The sequence below is a fragment of the Thermobia domestica genome, chromosome 12, assembly GCF_964235325.1.
Source record: "Thermobia domestica chromosome 12, izTheDome1.hap1.1, whole genome shotgun sequence".
Lineage (NCBI taxonomy): Eukaryota > Metazoa > Arthropoda > Insecta > Zygentoma > Lepismatidae > Thermobia > Thermobia domestica.
In genome coordinates, this window is record NC_137465.1 from 105,060,804 (window position 1) to 105,069,000 (window position 8,197).

The 8,197-nt window shown below is 33.8% G+C and overlaps 1 long non-coding RNA gene across 1 annotated transcript; it reads right to left on the reverse strand.

Moving 5' to 3' along the window:
* Positions 1–1,499: 1,499 nt before the first annotated feature.
* On the reverse strand, positions 1,500–6,707 carry LOC145666063 (uncharacterized). The gene is made up of 2 exons (XR_014127685.1): positions 6,512–6,707; positions 1,500–1,614 (listed from the first exon to the last, which is right to left on the reverse strand). It is a non-coding gene; the product is annotated as an uncharacterized LOC145666063 (long non-coding RNA).
* Positions 6,708–8,197: the final 1,490 nt, after the last annotated feature.

Genomic DNA, 8,197 nt, shown 5'->3' on the forward strand with positions numbered 1-8,197 from the left:
TCTTTATCCACCAATCATACTTCAATGAATATTGGTTCATATATAGTCTAAGCCCTTCCCAGGAAAATTGTTCCGAATTTCTCTCGAATTTATGGATTGTGACACGCATATGGCACCATTCTAAAGACAGTGAGTACGAACCATGAAGATAATTAGGTCCTATAGCTATTCTATCAGGCCTTGTTTCCATTTTGTACTAATACACGATAACACACTGAACAAGGCTATGTGATATGTAAAAAAAAAAAAAAAAACTATCAAGTAACAGTTTCAACACAATAGTTGTGTCTTCTGATGAGAGAAGGAGTGGAAGTCTGATGAAGACACAGTTATTGTGTTGAACCTGTTACGCAATAGTGTTCTTTTTACATATCATCACATAGTCTTGCTCAGTGTGTTATCATGTATTAAGATAATTATGACAGGAGTAAGAGCTTCGTAGGTGAATTTTTAGTTTATTACGATTTTCCAAACTGTTACAATATGATTTCAAAAGTTTTAATCTTTGTATCTAATAAACATGTTCCAAATTAAACTTATCAAATAGATAGCTATTTGATACGTTAGGCTACGTTATGTAGTATTTTCTCTGAGGTATCTTTCGTGTCAATACGCCTGATCTTAGAGTCCCAACAGAGGTTCTCAAATATATTAAAATGATTTTTGCTGGAAATCTCCCTATAATATTTTTCTTAATTTCTCCCGAATTTATGGTTCCGTGACAAATACGTATAATATCATTCGAAAAATTGATCCATTATAAATACACTGTCTTAAGAATCACGAGTCTAAGGTAAAAGGTACGAGAACGAGCTTCCTAAATATCTCTTTAATTAATGTTTTATTTTTTAAAAAATATCACAATATGGTTTAAAGATATTTATATTCATATCCACCAATCGTATTTCAATTAAACTCGGAAAATATAAAGCGTAAGGTATGTAGTACATTTCGATATATCTTTCGTTCGATACTTGAAAATTGGAGATTTTTTTTTCAATTTCTACCGAATTTATAGATCCCTGACACACGTGTATGGTCATGCAAAAGCCAGATTTATTCTAAAGATAATTACGTTCAAGCCATGGATCTGAGATAGAGTACTAATAGGAGTTTACTTTTTTTATTTTTTATTTTTAGCAATTTCGCACTACAAATATAGTTCAAGAATATTGTACATCTTCATACCCATCACTCGCATTTCCAAAACATTGAGAACATATTTAACCTACGATGTTAGTATTATTTGAGACACCAGCAACTTGGGCAACACTAGTGCCGTGAATTTTTTTTTCAAAGAACTTCGCCGAATTTCCCCCAAATATGAGAGTCATGACTCATTCGTGAGGTGTCATTCGACAGCCAGATTCATTCGGAAGACAATGACGTACAAGTCACGAATTCAAAACAATTACGGAACGAGCAGAACCTTCTTGAGCTAAAACCCATAATTTCCTTTAAAAACTTCTTGTTTTAAGATACTTAAGAGTATTAGATACTTACGTAAAAATGACATGAAGAATTTCACCCACTAGTCCATTTTCATGATGTAGTGGTGCTTCTGCCGTTTCACAAATCGTACGTAGAATGCATTCACTGCCGTTGTAGCCTTTGCTGTTAGAAGCACAAAACAACTAATTAAGAATGCATTGCTCAATTATATAATCAATTCTAAACTTTTATCACGATTTTCAGTATTTCAAAATTCACGGAATAAACTTTATCATCTTCCTCACAGAGGAATATTTTACATCTTTTCTTGATTGACTCCCCAAAACATGTGTACAGGAATATGTTTATTTTAACATGTTCCAAATTAAATTTTCTCTCTGCATACTATATGGTTTCTCAACACTATAACAACTCCAGAATGTTTCATATCACAGGAATATTAGTTGGCATGTGCAAATGCAAGATAATGCAGTTATAATAATTATTCAGTTTTTTAGATATATGGAATGTAATTTTATTTTTTAACTTTGTTTTCTATTTTTCTATTATCTCTATTACATTTACAGTTCTACTATTCTGTACTACATTTCCAGTTTATAATATAGTACAGAAAAATAAAATAAGCTCACTCTTATAAATCGATGCTGAGTCAATCCATTCAAAGTAATCAAGCATATGCCGCTCGACTATCTCCAAAAAAACTATTTTTTTCATGAATGGTCATACTATATCAGGATACTTCAAAATCACAATTAATTATTTTTTAAAACATCTCGTAGCGACGCAGCTTCTGCCGCCATTTTGCGTTTTCTTGATTTCAGGCGTTTACATTGTTTTGAATATCTCAGCGTGTGTCTGCCCTAGCAAATTGAAAATTGCTGGGCGTCTCCAACTTGCGCAGAGCTAAAACTTTGTCCTCTTAATATTTTTGCCTAAAACCACTTGTAAGAGGTGAAATCAGGGCATACAGTAGCAACATTTTTTGACATTGAAGACATATTTGGGAAGAGGAAGCAACTGACGTAAAGGTCTGAATTTTTGTGTGCATGTAGTCCGGGGTTATACGTTTATTCTCAAAAATTTGCAGACCTGTAGCTGCTCCCAAAGGCCTGAAAAAATATCGTAAAATTGGGGAATTATGCCAATTTGGCATATTTCACTGTCCAATATTTCCGTTGAGCCTGAATAAAAAAATCCGAAATTTTGGCAATAGTTAGTCCTTTAGCATACCATTACACACACAACAAAGCGCGTTTTGTGTTTTTAAGCAGGAGGGAGTCAAAGTATTAAGGAATGACGTGATACTCTAGGAGGTGTTTTGTTCACAAATTCAACTGCTGGGAATTCGTTGTTGTGAAGTAAAATAAAGTAGGATGAATGGTTAGACAAGTTAAGACTCTCAAGCTCATTTCTTTCCTCTAGTTGTGACTCACTGTCTTATAACTCACAGCAACACTGGTGAAGAATGCCGCTATCAGCAGAAGGCGAGAAAAGTCAAAATACATGTGTGGCAAAAATAATAAAAAAAAAAGTCCGTAGATACTCATTTCTCTTGCTGCTTTCTATTTCAATGATATTCAATTCTGTTTAGCGTTGTTTTAACTGCCAACTCATGTAGGAGATGTTGTTCTTTCGTTAAAATTTACATTCCCCATTCAGTGTTTACAATGGGTGAGTGTTCATTGACTGAGGAATGTAGACCAAACGAAAGGACAACAATCTCCTACATGAGTTGACAGTTAAAACAAGCATAACCATGTTTGAATATCATTGATATAGCAAACAACAATGAGTACTTCCGGACTTTGCGAAGTGTGCATTTTGACTTTTCTCGCCTTCTGCTGATAGCGGCATTCTTCAAGAGTGCTGCTGTGGGTGGTAAGACAGTGAGTCACAACTAGAAGAAAGAAACGAGATTGAGAGCCTTAACTGGACTAACAATTTATCCTACTTTATTTTACTTTACAACAACGAATTTCCAGCAGTTGAATTTGTGAACAAAACACCTCCTAGAGTATCACGTCATTCCTTAATACTTTGATCCCTTCTGCTCAAAAACACAAAACGCGCTTTGTTGTGTGTGTAATGGTATGCTAAAGGACTAACTATTGCCAAAATTTCAGATTTTTTTATCCAGGCCCATCGGAGATATTGGACAATGAAATATGCCAAATTGGCATAATTACCCAACCTTACGACATTTTTTCAGGCCTTTGGGAGCAACTACAGATCTGCAAATTTTTGAGTGTAAACGTATGACCCCAGACTACATGCACACACAAATTCAGACCTTTACGTCAGTTGCTTCCTCTTCCCAAATATGTCTTCAATTTCAAAAAATGTTGCTACTGTAGGCCCTGATTTCACCCCTTACAAGTGATTTTAGGTAAAAATTTTAAGATGACAAAGTTTTAGCTCTGCGCAAGTTGAACACGCCCAGCAATTTTCAATTTGCAAGGGCAGACACATACTGAGATATTCAAAATAATGTAAACGCCTGAAATCAAGAAAACGCAAAATGGCGGCAGAAGCTGCGTCGCTACGAGATATTTTAAAAAATAATTAATTGTGATTTTGAAGTACCCTGATATAGTATGACCATTCATGAAAAAAATAGTTTTTTTGGAGATAGTCGAGCGGCATATGCTTGATTACTTTGAATGGATTGACTCAGCATCGATTTATAAGAGTGAGCTTATTTTATTTTTCTGTACTATATTATAAACTGGAAATGTAGTACAGAATAGTAGAACTGTAAATGTAATAGAGATAATAGAAAAATAGAAAACAAAGTTAAAAAATAAAATTACATTCCATATATCTAAAAAACTGAATAATTATTATAACTGCATTATCTTGCATTTGCACATGCCAACTAATATTCCTGTGATATGAAACATTCTGGAGTTGTTATAGTGTTGAGAAACCATATAGTATGCAGAGAGAAAATTTAATTTGGAACATGTTAAAATAAACATATTCCTGTACACATGTTTTGGGGAGTCAATCAAGAAAAGATGTAAAATATTCCTCTGTGAGGAAGATGATAAAGTTTATTCCGTGAATTTTGAAATACTGAAAATCGTGATAAAAGTTTAGAATTGATTATATAATTGAGCAATGCATTCTTAATTAGCTTAATTAGATTTTTCTGAAAAAGTAGAGCGGCAATTTTTCTTTTTTCTCGATCACTTGGCATGGATTGACCCTGCTATATCTAAAATGTAGAGATGTCCTTTAAAGTTTGTTCTGCTTATCTTTATGTACACATTCGACTTTTTATATTTTGGTATATGATTACCATATTCACCATGGTGTAGCATGAGAGAAGGATTGATATTATAATATACTCTATCGGATGTAATAAGGTTCTCCGTGCATGAAACGATATCATTAGCTCTGTAGATACCTATAAGGTCTCCTACTGCTTCCTTATATTTTACTGATTAGTACCTGTATCTTTTATGTTGACCACAGTTATACCAATGAAAAAAGTGTCGTTGTATTACTCTAGTTGACAACCACCTTTTGCACTCTATCCGAAAAGATAACATTATGTTAATTAAGTCCATAAAACCAGCGATACATATTATTTCTTTTAAAATGAAGACAGTTATTAAAGTTTCTTTTTCAAACTGCAGGTGAATTCCGGAGGATTGAGTACGTTAGAGGTGAAGACATCCTTAACAAGTAAATAAACTTAAAATCTTGTCAACTTCTAATCCTTGTCTCTTGCTGATGGATGACATTAGAAGATGCCTGAGTTGTGTCTTTATGGTGTTTGTAGTTCCATCAACTTAAGATGAACACTGAAGCAAGGCAGCGACATGTTACACTATTTTCTTTCAAAAGATATACATATTCATGTCAACTAGAAGAGACTTCTACATTACATTTGAACTCTACGGAAATCAAGAAATAACATCCTTATAGCTCTGTGCATTGGCTAACGCATACGGTGCAATGTTTTTTTCAGAAAGAAAACATAATCTTATTTAACTATTAATAGTACCACCATATGCAATATCTATGGCATTGATCAGAACCATAACAAAACTACTTTGTACTTCCCGCAATTAAAAATATAAACAAGAGAAAAGAAAGTGCTGAAGTCATGAAGAAATTCATCATTATCACAGACCACGATCATGAATCTAAGCCACAGCAAAACCTACCCACTAGACAAGAATAATATAAATAACAGAGGAGAGACCCACGAAAATAACTCACTTATGGACAACACCCACAGAGATGATCACACTGAGAAAAAATCCGTTCTCCGGACAGCGGTATATTGTACAAATATACGGAATCCTCTTGCGTACTATAGAAATCAGTACGGAGCATACGTTATCCGTATGCTACATAGGCACTGCCCTTAGATGTTATATCATGACGTTGCATGTCTGACATCTAACAGTCTTCCTTATATTACATACATATAGGTATGTTACCTTCGTCAGCTATATGTTATATACGTCCATTTGTATGTGAGATTCTGATCGCCTATATTGTTTCATACGGAAAGTACGTACAGATGGAACACTTATACAGAAAGTATTATAAAACATTCGTTTTCAGTTATATGTTTGCTGTACGTTGTCCAAAAACTACAGGATTTACAAATGTAACATACGATTTTACGTACTCCACATACATTTTTTTCTCAGTGTAGTACCACAATAAACTGGTAATAATAAATTCTTCTCTGCTGAGGCTGTTGCTTTTCTTCCAACTTGGTGGGAAGTGCGAGTTCTTAGTTCTTCTTCTACCGAACTTTTTGAGGTTGCAACAAATATTGCAATAATCTGAATGTAAAATGCTACTATTAAATTAATCCCAATATTATTGTACAGCACTTTTACGTATCATAGTTAAAAGATTCTTTCCTTCTTAAGTTTGTAATACATAAGCTGTACACTCAATGATAATATATTAGGTTATTTTCATCTTAGACATAATATTCAATAAATTTATGTTACATTCAAATAATTATGTAACTAATTATGTTACATACTGTTCACTTATATTTTAATTTTAATGTAATGAACCTACTCACCTGTTTAACATATCTTCTAATTTTCCGTAAGCATGTTTTCTCTCAAGATCTCTTACATGTCTACTGTGAAGTAAATATTTCTGCTTGGCATTTTGTAACTCAGTAACTGTCTCTGGAAGATCATAGATTGCTAACACAAAAAGAGTGTACCCCAAATCTCTGTTTGGGGTCTCCACTGGCATGCTTAACCCAAATATGAACTAGTTGAAGAAAAAGAACACTTCAAATAGAAAGTATTTTTAAAGTAATATCCAAAAGAATCATAATAATCTAAATAAAATCAAATTATGAGCTGTTTTAATGGAATAATTGATGATAATGAAATCGAAGATCATGTTGTATACTCTAAGATTCAGTTCAAATAAATCTTAAATGAAACCAAAAACATAAATTTCTAGCATGTGTTGTCTTTCTTTGAAAATAATAATAATATTAATTATATCAATAATATATTATAATAATAATATTATTAATAATAATATCGTACATTCCTCCTAGGAGTTTCAGTTGGAACTTTGCAACACACACAAGAACAAATTTACCCCAGAGGATTGATTCAAAGTTACTATCTGCCTTCATGTCGCTTTGACATTTACGAAGCAACAGGGAGTCCAACCGTGATATTATACCCTTCCTGGAGCCGCTATTGACATACATAATCATGTTTTTGGCCATCGTGTTATGTAGATGTATAAGTTGATCACTGAGAGCACATCCGTGGCTAAGCGGCTGGCCTTTGGCGTGAGAGACCCGGGTTTGATTCCCGGCGGAGCTAATGTGATTCGGATTCCACGGTAATTAGTAGGTCCACGTCTCATATAGCCTCGCTGCTGAACGGGACATTAAACTCAAAATCAACTCAACTCAACTCAAGTTGGTCACTGATGACTAATATGAGCGTGATTGTGAGTTTACAAAAACAGTTTCAAGTCACAAAATATCATATAAATAATAAAATCGAGACATCAAAGAAGGGCTTTAATGAATTGTGATATAGGCCTAGATATACTAAAGGAAAACAAAAAGAGCATATATTTTTTGCTCTTACTGCTTATGGTAGTATGTGACGAAGTTTAACCGAGAGAATATCTGTACTATAATCTGAAATCATTAAGTTCAGTGTTCGAAGTTGAGAAGAAGCAGAGGCGGTGTGTTTTATTACGATTTTGACTCGACATACCGGCCATCTAAATATTGAAATACAGTGATGGTATGTTGCCTAAAAGATTGCATTTCTATTTACATAATGACTCAAAACCATGGAAGATCTCCGCAGTTATGTGGAGGGAGCTGAGAGAGGCTTTGCCCTCGCTCCCAACTCTGAGAAATAATTTTTAAAAATATATCCTTCCCTTGTATTATCTAGTTATATACCAAAATGCTCAGATACCGACTTTTATATTAACAATTTTTAAACAATTTCCCACAGGAGAACTCCCGAAGGCTCTACTCGACTAAGGGACATTCCGAACCCACGGATGGTCTACCCTCACAGCAGACAACCTCTAAATCCGCCCATTCTCAAAACATGTCATTTATATACATTAAAGAAAGAAGATACATATACATAAGAAAAAACAATTGAGTATGGCACAACAAAATACTGTACTTTTTCTGTATAAAACAAGAAATAAACAAGGTGAACTTCTTTGTAGATATCTCATTTTTAAAACAAAAGATAGGAAC